Source organism: Erythrolamprus reginae, chromosome 9 (assembly GCF_031021105.1).
Source record: "Erythrolamprus reginae isolate rEryReg1 chromosome 9, rEryReg1.hap1, whole genome shotgun sequence".
Classification (NCBI taxonomy): domain Eukaryota; kingdom Metazoa; phylum Chordata; class Lepidosauria; order Squamata; family Dipsadidae; genus Erythrolamprus; species Erythrolamprus reginae.
In genome coordinates this window covers 21656741-21671869 of record NC_091958.1, presented here as the reverse complement: position 1 = coordinate 21671869, position 15129 = coordinate 21656741, and the positions used below count along the sequence as shown (strand labels likewise).

Sequence of the window (15129 nt, the reverse complement as noted above, 5' to 3'; positions counted from 1 at the left end):
CTGAGTTTTTTAGACTGACCCGGAGAGGGCAGCATGGGGGTTGGACCAGTAAATTATGCTAATTTTTAACTCAGTCCCTTCCAGCTTGGCTGAAGATTAACCCATGTTGGACTCTCCGAAGCAGTGCAAGTGGAGAACAACACCAGTCAACTACTTTGGCTGAAAAGATGAGATCTTTTAAAGTTCCAGTGAATTTTTCTTCTTTAGTTTTTTGGATTCCATCAATACAACTGGGATTGAATTTATTAATATTTTTATTAGAAGTAGTAGTATTTGAACTGCAGATTCCTAGGGAGACCACTTTAGAGGGAAAAAACAAGGTTTTCATATACAATATACTCTTTTCACCTCAACCGAGAATATGCAAAAGCACCCTACAGCACCCACCAGAATTTAACTGAAAAGCTCTTCTCTTTCCAAAGAATATCCAAAAATAAAAATCCTCTTTCTAGTACCCATTACAGTAAGACCTCACCTATCGTGGGTGTTACGTTCCAGACCCGATCGCGATAGGTGAAATCCGCGATGGGGAATTTATCGACTGATAGTACTTTAGGGGGGGACAATCCCTGCTCCCTCTTTCTCCTCCTTCCCACCAGCTCCGGATGCCTGGAGGCGAGCAACGGCCAGCTAACCTTTCCCCCCCACTACTACTTACTCTGCGCCTGAGGAAAAGAAGGGGAGGGGGCAAAAGTATCGCAGTCCCTGAGCATTCCCGACCCACTGCTGTTCTTTGCAGCAGTTCGGCCAAACGTTGTCTTTTTTGCCTTGCCCCAGCTGGAAAGTCCCTAGTGAGCTGCCCCGGCTGGTTCTTTTTCTCTCTCTCTCTCTTTTCTTTTCTTTTTTCCCCCCCTCCACCCGCCCAGCACTTCCTCTCCCGCCCTCGAGCCCAGTCTGGAAATCCCCGCCGCGTTCCTTTCTTTGCTCGCGCTCGCTTGTTCACGCGCTGCTGGGAGCTCTTTCTACAACCCCAAGCACACCGCCGCCGCCGCCAACCACTAAGCGCACCTCCAAAGAGGAACGGCCGACCCCTAGCCGTAGTTCCGAGGAAGAAGTGACAGAGATGGCGCTCTTTTCATTCGTGGGTAATTGGGGTTTTGCTTACATCGGGAGTCCCGCTGGAATTATTCTAGCGCTTGTTTGTGTGGTGAAATGATTCAAATGAAACTTCTCTCTGAGCATGAGCTGAGCGCTTGTCCTGCCCTTCCAAACTTCTAAGCGCCGTATCTGTGCCAACACTGACTTCAAAACCCGCGATGAAGTGAAGCCGCGGTAGGTGAAGCGCGATATAGCGAGGGACTACTGTACGTTACTTAGTTGGAAAATGACATGCCTGCAAGAAAACTACCAAGTTCGGAGAGCACCAAGGACTGCAAAAAATTTCTTATATTAAACTGATATACTAAATAAAACATAATATTTTTTCCTGTACTACACTCATTATATTTAAGCTAAAAATTCCCAACCAAAATTAACACTTCTTCTTCCCCTGCTTTCTCTTGTGAGACTGAAAATTGAGGCTGACTTTTCAAGTCCCAATTTATTTTTTTATTTTAAATTTGCTTGGTGTACATCAGGGCTGAAATGCTCCTAGTTTGCTCATGCCTGTTGGTCATCAGAGATCCAGTTGCAAAGGGAATGGGAGGCTCTGCCATTGGACACTGGTGGTAATAGCATTCATCTATTTTATTATTATTAAATCAATTTACATTATTGCCCAATTGATAAGCAGCTCAGAAAAGGGTGCGCACACACATACAAAACAATGCATAACAACTCAAAGAAACATGAAAACAACCAAATACGGTCAAAGAAAAATCAACGTAAGAAAACTTTTAAAAGAAATATGAAAACAAATGTGGAGAGTTGGTTTAATCAAGTGGTTAAGGTACTAGGCTAGAAATCCCCAAATCAACACGGACTCCGGAAACTTCACACTGGGCTTCAAGCATCTTGCAGTGTGTGCCTATCCTTCCTTCCCCCATACTCTGGATCCTTCTCTTCTCTTTGCAAATGAGATGCAAAAATTTCCACAGTCTGTGTTGACTGGGGGAGCCATGTCATCTATTGGTGTTGGTTCACTGTACTTCATTGAGTCCAGGATCTACCAGGAGATTTTGGAGAACTTCATGCTTCCTTCCCCAGAAGAGCTTTATGGGGATGCTGACTTCGTTTTCCAGCAGGATCTGGTGCCTGCTCTCACTGCCAAAAACACCAAAAGCTGGTTCAATGACCGTGGGATTACTGTGCTTGATTGGCCAGCAAACTCGCCTGACCTGAACCCCATAGAGAATCTATTGGGCATCGCGAAGAGAAAGATGAGAGACATGAGACTGAACAATGAAGGCCACTATTGAAGCATCCTGGTCTTCCATAACACCTCAGCAGTGCCACAGGCTGATAGCTTCCATGCCATGCCACATTGAGGCAGTAATTGCAAAAGGAGACCAAACCAAGTACTGAGTACATATGAATGCTTATACTTTCAGAGGTCCGATACTGCATGTAATATTTTAATTTTCTGAGATTGTGGATTTGGGGGTTTCATGAGGTGTACCCCATAATAATCGCAGTTATGACAAATCACAGCTTGAACTATCTTGCCTTGCACGTAATTAGTCTCACAAATATTAGTTGCACCTTTTAAGTTGCATTACTGAAATAAATGAACTTTTGCACCATATTCTGATTTTTCGAGTGTCATCTGTACATGTTTGACAAACAAATAAATAAAAATAAAATCTGATCTTATATGAGACAGGCAACAATAATCGGAGATAGGCAATCTGCAAATAATAACCTGGGCCTGCATCAGGAAACTCTTAGAACAATAGTCAACAACCAGCATATTGAATTTCATGGCAAAGAGGAAGTAGATTGCTAGAATGCAGAACACAGAACAATAGAGTTGGAAGGGATCTTGGAGGGCTTCTAGTCCAACACCCTGCTCGAGCAGGAGATTCTATATCATTTCAGACAAATGATTGTCCAATCTCTTTTTGAAAGCCTCCAGTGATGGAACAGCCACAACTTCTGAAGGCAAGTTGTTCCGTTGGTTGATTGTTAGGATATTATAATTCTCACCGCTAGAAATCATAGACTTCTTTTGCTGCTGCAAGCAACTGGGCTGGGCTTTCTTCTCAAACACTCTTAAGAGCCCAACCTTGTGACAAGAAGGTACAAGACCAACTGTCCTACGAGTGGTGGTTTCATTGTCTACCTTGAGAAGGCTGCTTTCACCATAGTGGAGGATCATAGAAACCATAAAGTATGAAGAACTGGGGAATGGACACTCTCGTTCTACTTTCCTCTCTTTTCCTCTCTTTTCCCCTCTTTCTCTTTTAAAGTTAGAAGCTTGTGGACAGCACCTGTAAGCTCATTTTAGAAACTTTAAAACTGAAAGGTAGGATATAAATGTGACAAAAGTACATGTGAATTTGCATTTTGTGCACGGCCTCCACCATACATTACTCACATAGCCTTGGAGACCAAGTTTTGAATACCCATCCCAACTTTGATGTATTAATGACCATTTATTCAAAATTTCCCTTTCTGAACAATTATGCTGGAATACCACCATGACAGAGATCCAGTACCCAACCTAATAAAATAAATCTTCAATATTAATACATGCATGAATCTCCACAGACAAATGGAACAGTCAGGAATGGCCATGGCTATTAGTGGCTTTTTTCAAGGCGATGTTCATATTTTGGTCTTGGGGATTAAAAACTAAGACAAGTGGCTTTTAGGACATGACGTTAATTGGCCACAGAAGTTGCTATATTGCTTGGGTTTGTGATAATGATTTTATTATGGCTATTACACACATTTTAAAGTACTGTGGCTATATTAATTTTTGTAATTTGAAAAGTGTACATAGTTTTTGATCTGTCGTCATCCTTACCATCAGCATCACAATGTCCACCATGTGGTAACACTCTGTCCAGAAAGGCTAATTCAAAATATAAACTTGGAAATGGAAACTTAAATAAAGTAAAAAAAAAAATGCAAATGAAATGCCTGTATTATTTATTTCTGGCATACATAAGGCAGCACCTGTACTAGTCAAAATGTTTTCGCCAGCAATTTGGTGTTTATAGCTGTTGCAGAATTACAATAATGGCATGTGGTTGAACCTTATCCAAATCTAGAGGAAGGTTGAGATATAATTCTTATAAATATACAAGCAATTAATAAATAAGCAGGATTTGCTTCCTGATAAGTGGACATTTGTTTGAGCAGAAGTGGTATTCAACCGGTTCAGAATGGTTCGGGTGAACCTGTAGTAGCAACCAGCGGTTTCCTCCCCACCCCCACCCCGGTGCTATGCCATTCCATTTAAGCACATTTTGAAGTCATACACATGTGTGCTAGCCACATGTGTGAGCACAGTGCACGTGCAGAAGGCCACACACCTGTGCAGAGGCTTCAAAATATGAGCATGCATACTCTCACATTTACGAACCTCTGTGTTTGACCACATCCAGAATATATTGTTTTGTAATAAGGCTGTCAAGACTCCTAGCTGTAGAGTTATAATGATCATCTTCATAAGAGGTTAGAAAATCTCTCCTTTCTCCCTTTTCTCATATCTACCTCAGTACTATTGATTTTTCCTCTAAAGGAACAATTTCATATCCCTGGCAAATACCATGTACGGACGTATCTATTAATCGTACTTCTTTCTCGCCTTTCATGCATAGGCTAGTACAGAGAGCTCTGTTCATTTCATCCTCGAAATTAGTGGCATGCAAAACATTTTTATACTTGAAATATTTGCAGCAGCTTGTCTTGCCCTTCTAGAAGTATTTCTGAGTTTGAGAAAAGACATTTTGAGCTTGAAGCTGGACCACTGTTGACCTTGCAGCAGGCCTGAAGTGAAACAAATTGGAAATGGGAAAGCAGCAATTTTGAACTCCACCTTGCGTGCTTCACACTAAAATGTTTCGGATTTCAAACCTTTGCACACTGCTATTCATAACAATCTTGCGATGGTTGTCCATTGGTTAAGAAAGCAGGCGACCTAAAGTTATTCAGAATGATTCATGCGTAAGCAGCAATTTAAAGTAGGATCGTTTCTGATGTAGTCTTCCCCCCTGACAGCTACCTCACGCTGATTCTGATTGCACGGTACGTAATTTCCTAAATGTAGTAGGGTTGTATGTAAAATAGAAAACGATGCCACTTTTTCTTCTTAAATAAAGCTTGCCAAGCTTCGGAATGACGGTATTTAATGGAAAAACTGATTTCACGAAGCATCCTGCATAGGCAATTGAACACCACAAAATGATTAGAGTTATTTTATCGCTAAAAGCTGAGCAAACACACCTTTAATTCCTGTTGTCCCCTTCTCAGCTGTATTACACCTTTTATTTATTAATCATGAAGCTGGAACTGTGATCTAGTAAATTAATCCAGGACCCACTCAGAGGACAGATATTTCTGAAGGTCTTAAGATGTATTTGAGCATGTATATATTATTAAGTCGACAGAAAATTTAATTCGGTGACTTTCTGCCTATTCATTGTCGTACTTTAAATTACACACTGGAAAGGAAATCTCAAGGAACATTAGGCTATTCTTGGTGTTTGGGTTGGTGAATTCTCAAGAGCATTCACGCAAGGAGTTCAGATCCTTTAAACCCTCCCGAAGAAGCTGAAGGACTGATGATTCCTCCGATGCTCAACCATAAAACTGGTGACTGTGAAAATGCGGAGAAAAATACCCTTTTCTGCTGTGTCTTTATTTCTATTTTAAAAAAACAATGGTTCTTCGTCTTAAAGGCTTTGAGGACAGGGTGTAGCATGAGACCAATATCTGGCATGAGAAAAATCAAACACTGCGAAAGAATAATTGTACTGAACCAAAACACAGGCCAAGGGTGCAATTTTAGGACTGACAATAGGATGTTTTAGGAACAAAAAAAAAAAATGGTAGGGTGGATAACTGCGGCAGAGGCAGATGTAAAGATCTGCAACATTCAGCTTTCCTTACCCTTGGGTGTGCTTCCAAGTGATGTAGTACTTCAACAACCTCCAGAGGCCCACCATTTGCCTATCCCTAGATTATAAGATGACACAAGTTGTCCTCCATGCTATTTGGAAACTTTTATCTTCTACAGTATGTCAACATGCCACCAGAAACTTCATTGTCTCTAAGGAAGCAATGTTGAGTGCAGGTCTAAAACCATTCAATGATTTCTCTTACCTGATCTTTTTTAAAAAAAAATTCCCAGCTTTCCCCTCTTGAGATTCTCTGTAAGGAGAGACAATGCAACCTCGTAGATGACCCTCACTCTGTCAAAGACCTAGGAGTACTCATCTCAAACGATTTAAGCCTCAGAGCTCACTGTGACATTATTGTCAAAAAGGCATTAAAAGTTGTTAACTTAATTTTGTGAAGCTTCTTCTCCAGTAACAATGCACTGCTAACCAGGGTATACAAAACCTTTGCCAGACCAATTCTCAAATACAGCTCTTCTGCCTGGTATCCACAGTGTATATCGGACATTAATATAATTGAGTAGGTTCAGAGGTATTTCATGAGAAAAATAACCCACCCCTCTGCCCACAAGAGAATATCTTATGCCACCAGGCTCAACAATTTGGGCTTGGACAACCTGTAACTATGCTGTGTATGGCCTGACCTAAGTATAGTACACAAAATTGTCTGCTACAACATCCTACCTGTCAGCGACTATTTCAACTTCAACCTGAATAATACACGGCCGAACAATGGATACAAACTCAAGGTAAACCGCTTGAAACTCAACTCATGCCCTCATCACCTCGAGGCTCGACTACTGTAATGCTCTCTAGATGGGGCTACCTTTGAAGAATGTTCGGAAACTTCAGATCGTGCAGAACGCAGCTGCGAGAGCAATCATGGGCTTTTCCAAATATGCCCATGTTACTCCAACACTCCGCAGTCTGCACTGGTTGCCGATCAGTTTCCGGTCACAATTCAAAGTGTTGGTTATTACCTATAAAGCCCTTCATGGCACCGGGCCAGGATACCTTTGAAACCGCCTTCTGCCGCACGAATCCCAGCGACCGGTCAGGTCCTACAGAGTTGGCCTTCTCCGGGTCCCGTCAACTAAACAATGTCGTCTGGCGGGACCCAGGGGAAGAGCCTTCTCTGTGGTGGCTCCGACCCTCTGGAATCAGCTCCCTCCAGAGATTAGAACTGCCTCTACCCTCCTTGCCTTTCCTAAACTCCTCAAAACCCACCTCTGTCATCAAGCGTGGGGGAACAGACATCTCCCCCTGCTTATGTAGTTTTAGTGCATGATATGACTGTATGTATGTTTTTTATATTGGGGTTCCTTGCTTTTAGATTTTTTAAATGTACAATTGCTATTTTAGATTTTAAATTATTAGATTTGTCAATACATATTGTTCTTTATCATTGTTGTGAGCCGCCCCGAGTCTATGGAGAGGGGCGGCATACAAATCTAATAAATAATAATAATAATAATAATAATAATAATAATAATAATAATAACTGCAGAAAATATGACTTCAGCAACAGAGTGGTCAACACCTGGAATGCTCTACCTGACTATGTTATTACATCCTCAACTCCCCAGAGTTTCAATCTTAAACTGCCTACCATGGATCTGACTCCATTCCTAAGAGGTCCATAAAGGGGACATGGATAAATGCACCAGCATGCCTACTGTCTCCTACTGTCCCCATTTATTTGTACTCGTTTCCTGTGTTCGTGTCCATGTTTATACTTATACCTGTTATCTTGTACATGTTTGACAAACTAAAATTTAAAAACTGCTAGAAAGGAAGACCTTAAGAAGAATGTCTATGGAGATTCTTAGTCATTCAGATGATGGTTGTCCAAAAGCAGAGGTGGGTTCCTCCCAGTTCGGACCGGTTCTAAAGAACCGGTAGTAACTTGGTGGCCTGTGTTGCTGTAACTGGAACCAGAACCCACACCTGTCCCAAAGGTAACTGGACTTTGTTTTTCCTTGAAGATGTTTCACTTCTCATCCAGGAAGCTTCTTCAGAAAATTTTTCAGTTCTTCAGAACTGTTGAAGCTTCTTGGATGAGAAGTGAAACATCTTCAAGGAAAAACAAAATCCAGTTGAAAAAGCACCTTTGGGACCTTAAGAAGAACTCCTGGGAACTACTGAATGTAGAAAGAATGAACTGGTCCTCTCAACACTCTTAGCAGCAGTGACCAGAAAGTACTGTGTAATTTAAATATTTTAAATGTATACAGTGCATTTAGAGACAGATGCTTGCAGACTTACTGTTTTTAGTGGTGTGTGGATCAGGTGGATCCAGATCAAGTTGGTTCAATGTAACCTTTAGGTGGCAGAACAGAAGACAAGGAAGGGTCTTGTTGTTCTCCTTAGATGCAGCAATGTTTCCATAAGATGATAGAGAGGATAGAGTCTACAGCAGACAGAAAAGAATTCTACACTTCCTGCAATTTAGATGGATAAGCAAATCTGATTTGAACTCTTGATCTGGTTCAGTAAATTATTCTGCATTTTAGGTATCTAAATTGCATAATTCAAGCAAATTGATTTGATTTGGGCTTCCAGATTGTTTCGGAAGATGCTACATTTTGCACATCTAGAGTCACGTTTCTATATCTTTAAAATTATGATGAGTTCAATAGTATTTTTGATCCATAGGATCCATCTATACATATTGTTAGGAGGAAATGGGTGGGTCCACTTCAGCTTAAAGCTTAAAATGGAACCCTGGGCCACCATTACCCCATTTCAACTAACCCCCCTTTCACAATTTTTTAATTTTTTTCCTAAAAAAGTCTCAGTTCTTTGGAAACTCCTTTTAAACAATTATATACACCATGGAAATCTTGTTGAAATAGTCACCCCTGTATGGACTTTGGGAAAAGATGTTATGTCTCTTTAAATGCTTGCCTTTTCTAGCTAAATCCTTCACACCTGTGATTGCTGTAAAGTACAGTTTGCTGTCTCCATTTTGTTTCTTCTGTCCCCTCTCTTCTCCCTCTTACTGAACACACAGGATGGCTATTAGGTGCCCACTTATGTATAGAATGTTTTATTGTTAGAATAGGAGCCCTTTTTTTGCACAGTAACTTTCCTGTTGATCCAGAAAGGTAATGTGTATTTTATGGTTTTGCCTTTGATTAGTCCTATTTTTTTAAAACTTTTGTGCCAAGAGTTTGAATTCTTAACAAACCTGAAATATGATAGAAATGGATATTGCCAAATAACTAATATTCGAAAATTAGGTTTTCCATGTATTATATAATGGTGCTGTAATGGCACGAGGGAATGACCTTGGGAGACAGGAGAAAAATATTCTGCATTTTAAGTATCTGAATTGCATAATTCAAGCAAACTGATTTGATTTGGGCTTCCAGATTGTTTTGGAAGATGCTACATTTTGCGCATCTAGAATCACATTTCTATATCTTTAAAATTATGACGAGTTCAATAGTATTTTTGATCCATAGGATCCATCTATACATATTTTTAGTAGAAAATGGGTGGGTCCACTTCAGCTTAAAGCTTAAAATGGAACCCTGGACCACAATTTCCCCCTTCAACTAACCCCCTTTCACAATTTTTTAAATTTTATCCTATAAAAGTCTAGGTTCTTTCGAAGCTCCTTTTTAAAAATTATATACACCATGGGAATCTTGTTGGAATAGTCACCCCTGGATAGACTTTGGAAAAAGATGTTATGTCTCTTTAAATGCTTGCCTTTTCTAGAGAAATCTGGCGGGCCCCAGGGGAAGAGCCTTCTCTGTGTGGCCCTGGCCCTCTGGAATCAACTTCCCCCAGAGATTAGACCCTCCTTGTCTTCTGTAAATTACTTAAGACCCACCTATATCGCCAGGCATGGGGGAATTGAGACATCACCCCCAGGCTTACAGAGTTTGTGTTGTATGGTTTTTTAAATGATGGGTTTTTAGATGTTTTCTTTTAATTATTAGATTTGTTATGCTGTATATTGTTTTTGTCATTGTTGTGAGCTGCCCCGAGTCTACGGAGAGGGGCGGCATACAAATCTAATAAATAATAATAATAATAACAATAATAACAATAATAACAATAATAATAATAATAATAATAATAATAATAATAATAATAATAATAATAATTATTATTATTATTATTATTATTAAATCCCTCACACCTGTGATTGCTGTAAAGTACAGTTTGCTGTCGCCATTTTGTTTCTTCTTTTGTTTCTTCCTTCTCTTCTCCAACATGTGATGGTGCATAAGGTGCCCACTTATGTATATAATGTTTTATTGTTAGAATAGGAGCCTTTCTTTTTTTTTGCACAGTTACTTTCCTGTTGATCCAGAAAGGTAATTTATGTATATAATTTATGTATATATAATGTATATAATTTATGTATATAATTTATGTGTATTTTATGGGTTTGCTTCTTTTAACTTTTGTAAATTTTGAATTCTTAAACCTGAAATGGATATTGCCAAATAACTAATATTAGAAAGTTGAATATTCCATTTATTATGTAATGGCATGAGGGAATGACCTTGGGAGACATGGAAAAAAGATACTATCAAGGGATTAGTTGAATTAAAAGCAATGAAGTGCCTTTCAATAGGAATAGTAGATTGGTCAAGAAACTAAGAAAAAAAACACTCCCTAGTTTCCTGCTGTAATGAAGACAGGTGGAGAAATGTCCTTTCAAACTTGCAAGAATCTGTTAAAGTAGAATTAGTTCATCTGATTAGGTTTCCTGTCTGGTCTCCCTTGTAAAGATGTCATCATCTTCGCATTTGCCTCTTTTGTTGATCCTGTTGATATGGAAGCAACTGGATCCCTTTGCCAGCCCTCTACTTAGTCTTGCGTTATCCCTGAGGTTGCTCTGTCTCCCAACACTTTGGTTTAGAACATACAGGATCTATATTTATTGTGGATTTTAATTATTTTACTTTTTAGCTACATTATTTTTTAAAAAATAGAGTTCAGAAATTATTATACGATGGAATGTGGCAAGGAGCTGAATTCTCAGGATTCAGCCCAAAGATTTTTGCTCCATAAGACCCACTCTCCCCTCCACCACCAAAAGTGGGTGGAAATGTCTGTGAGTCTTTGGTGAATAGCAGCCAGGCTGCCATAGCGGTGTCTTTTTTACAATGCTGAACCCTGTGTCTTCTGGTTTTGTCATTGCCTGCCTCTTCCGTCTCTTTTCTGCAGCCTAGGAGTCAACTTTAGAGGATACAAATAGAATATATAGACTGGACTGGACTGGAATAGAATAGAATATTGGCCAAGTGTGATTGGACATACAAATAATTTATCTTGGTGCATTATATATATATCTACGAAAACACACACACACACACACATATATATATATTCGTAAATTTTTACGGGTATATGTATGTAGATTGTTCTGAGTTCGGGTTTTGCCCTGTGTAATATTTTGCATGTTTATGCGACGTTTCGGTGAAATCACATTCACCATCATCAGGCTGAAGTTTCCAAGCTTCGTGCTGTTGTAAAATGGAATGTTTGCAACTGTCATTTCTTCCTAGTATATAGTGTGGGGGTGGAGATTTGGTTTGAATGTAGCAAATAGATTGGGTGATTATGTTTTAGTGATCTGATTGGTTGGTGTAATCATAATTATTAGAAGGATTGACATGGTGATTTTTATGAAGTGTTTTTTGTTTAAGGCTGGTTTCCAAATTTCCAAATTCCAAAATCATAATTATTAGAAGGATTGACATGGTGATTTTTATGAAGTGTTTTTTTTTTGTTTAAGGCTGGTTTCCAAATTTCTGGTAGGCGGGACGTGTCATCTCTTTTATTTATGCAAAGGGGGCTCCTCTCAATTTCTATGGCTTCTAGAGCAACTCTTCTATATAAATTCTCTGTTTTGTGAAGTAATTTAGTTTTTTCAAAGTCAATTTCGTGCCCTGTTTTTTTAATGTGCTGGACAAGGGAGGAAGTCTTTTCTTCTTTTTTAACTGCATTCACATGTTCTGCAATGCGTTGGCTCACTCTTCGGTTGGTTTGTCCAATGTATGTGGCTGCACATGTTTTGCAAGGGATTTCATAGATTCCTTGGTATTCCAATTGGATTTTATCTTTGGGGCTCCTTAGGATATTAGATTTTTTTGGTTAGTGCAAAATGAAGTTTTGATGTTATGTTTGTGCAGAATTTTACTAATTTTGTCTGTGGTGCCCTTGATGTAAGGGAGGATGGTGGTACCATTGTCCTGTTCTTGATCTTGTTTTTTGGGGGGTGTCTCTTTTTTGATTAGGTTTGTGATTGTTTTCCCTTCGAATCCATTAGAAATTAATACATCTTTGAGTTTGTTCAATTCAGTTTTTAAGTGCTCATGGTCAGCTAAGCGTTTGGTTCTGGTGATGAGAGTTTTGGCCACTGAGGTGATTTGTGCGGGGTGGTGGTGTGAGTGTGCATTTAGATAACGGTTGGTATGGGTTTTCTTTTGGTAGATAGTGTGTCCTAGGCTGCCATTGGGTTTTTTATAGACCAGTACATCTAGAAAGGGAAGTTGATCATTGATTTCTGTTTCCATAGTAAACTGTATTTTGGGGTGTAGGCTGTTAAGATGTGTGAGGAAATTGTCTAGTTTTTCCTTACCATGTGGCCAAATTACAAAGGTATCATCAACATATCTCAGCCAAAGTTTAGGTTTGTATTTGGATTGCTCTAATGCATTATTTTCGAAATATTCCATATAGTGTGTGTGTGTGTGTGTGTGTGTGTGAGTGATGAGGCCAGAACAAGGCCAAAATGGGACCATCCTAGTCTCCCTTAATTTTAAAATTCCAGCTAAAAAAACATTTGACACATACAGAATATAGTTGTCGGCTATAAATAAAAAAATTAACTGCCTTGTAATGGTCCTGGGTTGGACCTAGAGGCAAAAAGGAGCTGTGACGTTCCTTCAATATACCAGGGTGATCCGACATAAACACACACACACACACACACACACACACACATATTTGTTTTCGTAGATTTTCACGGGTATATGTATGTAGATTGCTCTGAGTTCGGGTTCAAAATATTACACGGGGCAAAACCCGAACTCAGAACAATCTACATATATATATATGTCGGTCTTGGTATATTCAGGTTTCTTCCCGTGTAGGATTTGGAAATTTCTGGCGACATTTCGATGAGGTCTCACTCGTCATCTTCAGGCTGGTGTTTCTGTCCTTGTTCTAAGGCAAACACTGCGAGACCTGAGCTGCCTTCCTTCTATAAATACTGGTGGCTGGGTGTGGTTTGATGGCTCAGCAATTGCCTGCTGTGTAGAAACCTCATTTCCAGAACCAAACGCCTAGCCGACAAAGACCACCTGGAACCTGAAGTACACAGTCTCACAAATGTATTAATTTCCAATGGATTCCAAAGAGAGGCAATCAACAACTTAATCCAAAAAGAGACACCCCCCAAGAACCAAGACACAGAACAGGACAATGGCATCGCCCTCCTCCCTTACATCAAAGGCACCACAGATAAAATCAGTAAAATTCTCCGCAAACACAACATCAAGACAGCCTTTGGTACAGATAAAAAAATAGCCAACATCCTAAGAAACCCGAAAGACAATATCCAACTAGAAAACCAGGGAGTTTATCAAATACCGTGTAAAATCTGCCCAGCCACATATATTGGACAAACTAACAGGAGAGTAAATGCACGTGTTGCAGAACATAAGAATGCATTAAAGAAAAAAAAACACCTCCTCCCTTTTCCAACACTTCAAAACTACAGGACATGAAATTGATTTTGACAGTACCAAATTAATTTCCAAAACTGAACACTACAGCAAAAGAATAATTATGGAAGCCATCGAGATAGAAAACCATCCTCAAAATATGAACAAGCGGGATGATACCTCCCGCTTACCAGACATCTGGAAACCAGCCCTCAAACGTATCCCACCCATAGAAACCAGACTCAGAACACACATTGCAAAACAATCAAGTAGCCTGCAAGTTCCAACTACTCAGGATATCACGCCTAATCTACAACCACTAATCAGCATACCTCAGCTACATCAACGACCCCAGATGTTACCCCACTGACTCACCAGGAAGTTTCTACACAGCAGGCAATTGCTGAGCCATCAAACCACACCGAGCCACCAGTATTTATAGAAGGAAGGCAGCTCAGGTCTCGCAGTGTTCGCCTTAGAACAAGGACAGAAACACCAGCCTGAAGATGACGAGTGGGACCTTGTCGAAACGTCGCCAGAAATTTCCAAATCCTACATGGGAAGAAACCCGAATATACCAAGACCATCATACCTGTGCCCGTATATACTCTACATACATACATACATACATACACATACATACACAATACCATAAGTAGTTATTCCAAGGAGAAAGCAGTTACTTTCATTTCAGAATTCAGAGCATACAGAGTATGGAGTAGTTTTGTTTTCTTGCACAGACTCAGATCTACATTTGGACACACAAGGAATTTGTCATTGGTGCATATGCTCTCGGTGTACATAAAAAACAAGATACATTTGTCAAGAATCATGAGGTACAGCACTTAATGATTGTCGAATAAGCAATCTGTGGCCCCCTCAGGTGTCACCTGAAAGGTTTTTGTGTTGTTTTCCTCCTCTAAACCTAGGTGCATCTTATGGTCAGGTGCTTCTTATGGAGCCAAAAATACGATAGATAACAGAGTCCTCAGCCTGGCAAGGTTTTATATGTGCAGTAGATGTGAAAACAATGAAGGACTCAGCTTGGAAGAATTACCATGTGTCATTCTTGGTCTTTGGTCTAACAGTATAGCTACAAACCACAAGTGTTTGTCAATGTTTCCATCAGGTTCTTTGGCATTTTCTTCAAACCAAATGTCATTTTTTACCCAGGCCCTGTTTTTCACATAGTTCTCTTTAGCAAGATTTATTGAGATATTTATTGAGAAGAGTGAGATGGGGTTGAAGGAATTCCAGCATCTGATATATTTTCCTATGTAGACCAATATATTTCTATACACACTATGTTAGAAAAGTTTTGATTTTCTTTCTGATAGTCTTCCTGTGATCTGGCAAGATGGCAGATCTTTCCATTGATAGTGAAGAAGCCTGCAGCTCGCGGTTTACATATCTGTCTTCTGAATTTTTAT

At 39.7% G+C, this 15129-nt stretch overlaps 1 long non-coding RNA gene across 2 annotated transcripts in view; it reads left to right on the top strand.

Moving 5' to 3' along the window:
* Positions 1 to 8963: 8963 nt before the first annotated feature.
* The window catches only part of LOC139172528 (uncharacterized), a 303355-nt gene continuing 297189 nt past the window's right edge, over positions 8964 to 15129 (top strand). Inside the window, exon 1 of one of the 2 annotated variants that reach the window (XR_011559886.1) lies at positions 8964 to 9112. This is a non-coding gene — a long non-coding RNA (uncharacterized lncRNA). Of the gene's footprint in view, positions 9113 to 10267; positions 10337 to 15129 lie in introns of those variants that run through there. The other variant, XR_011559887.1, reaches the window with a different exon arrangement.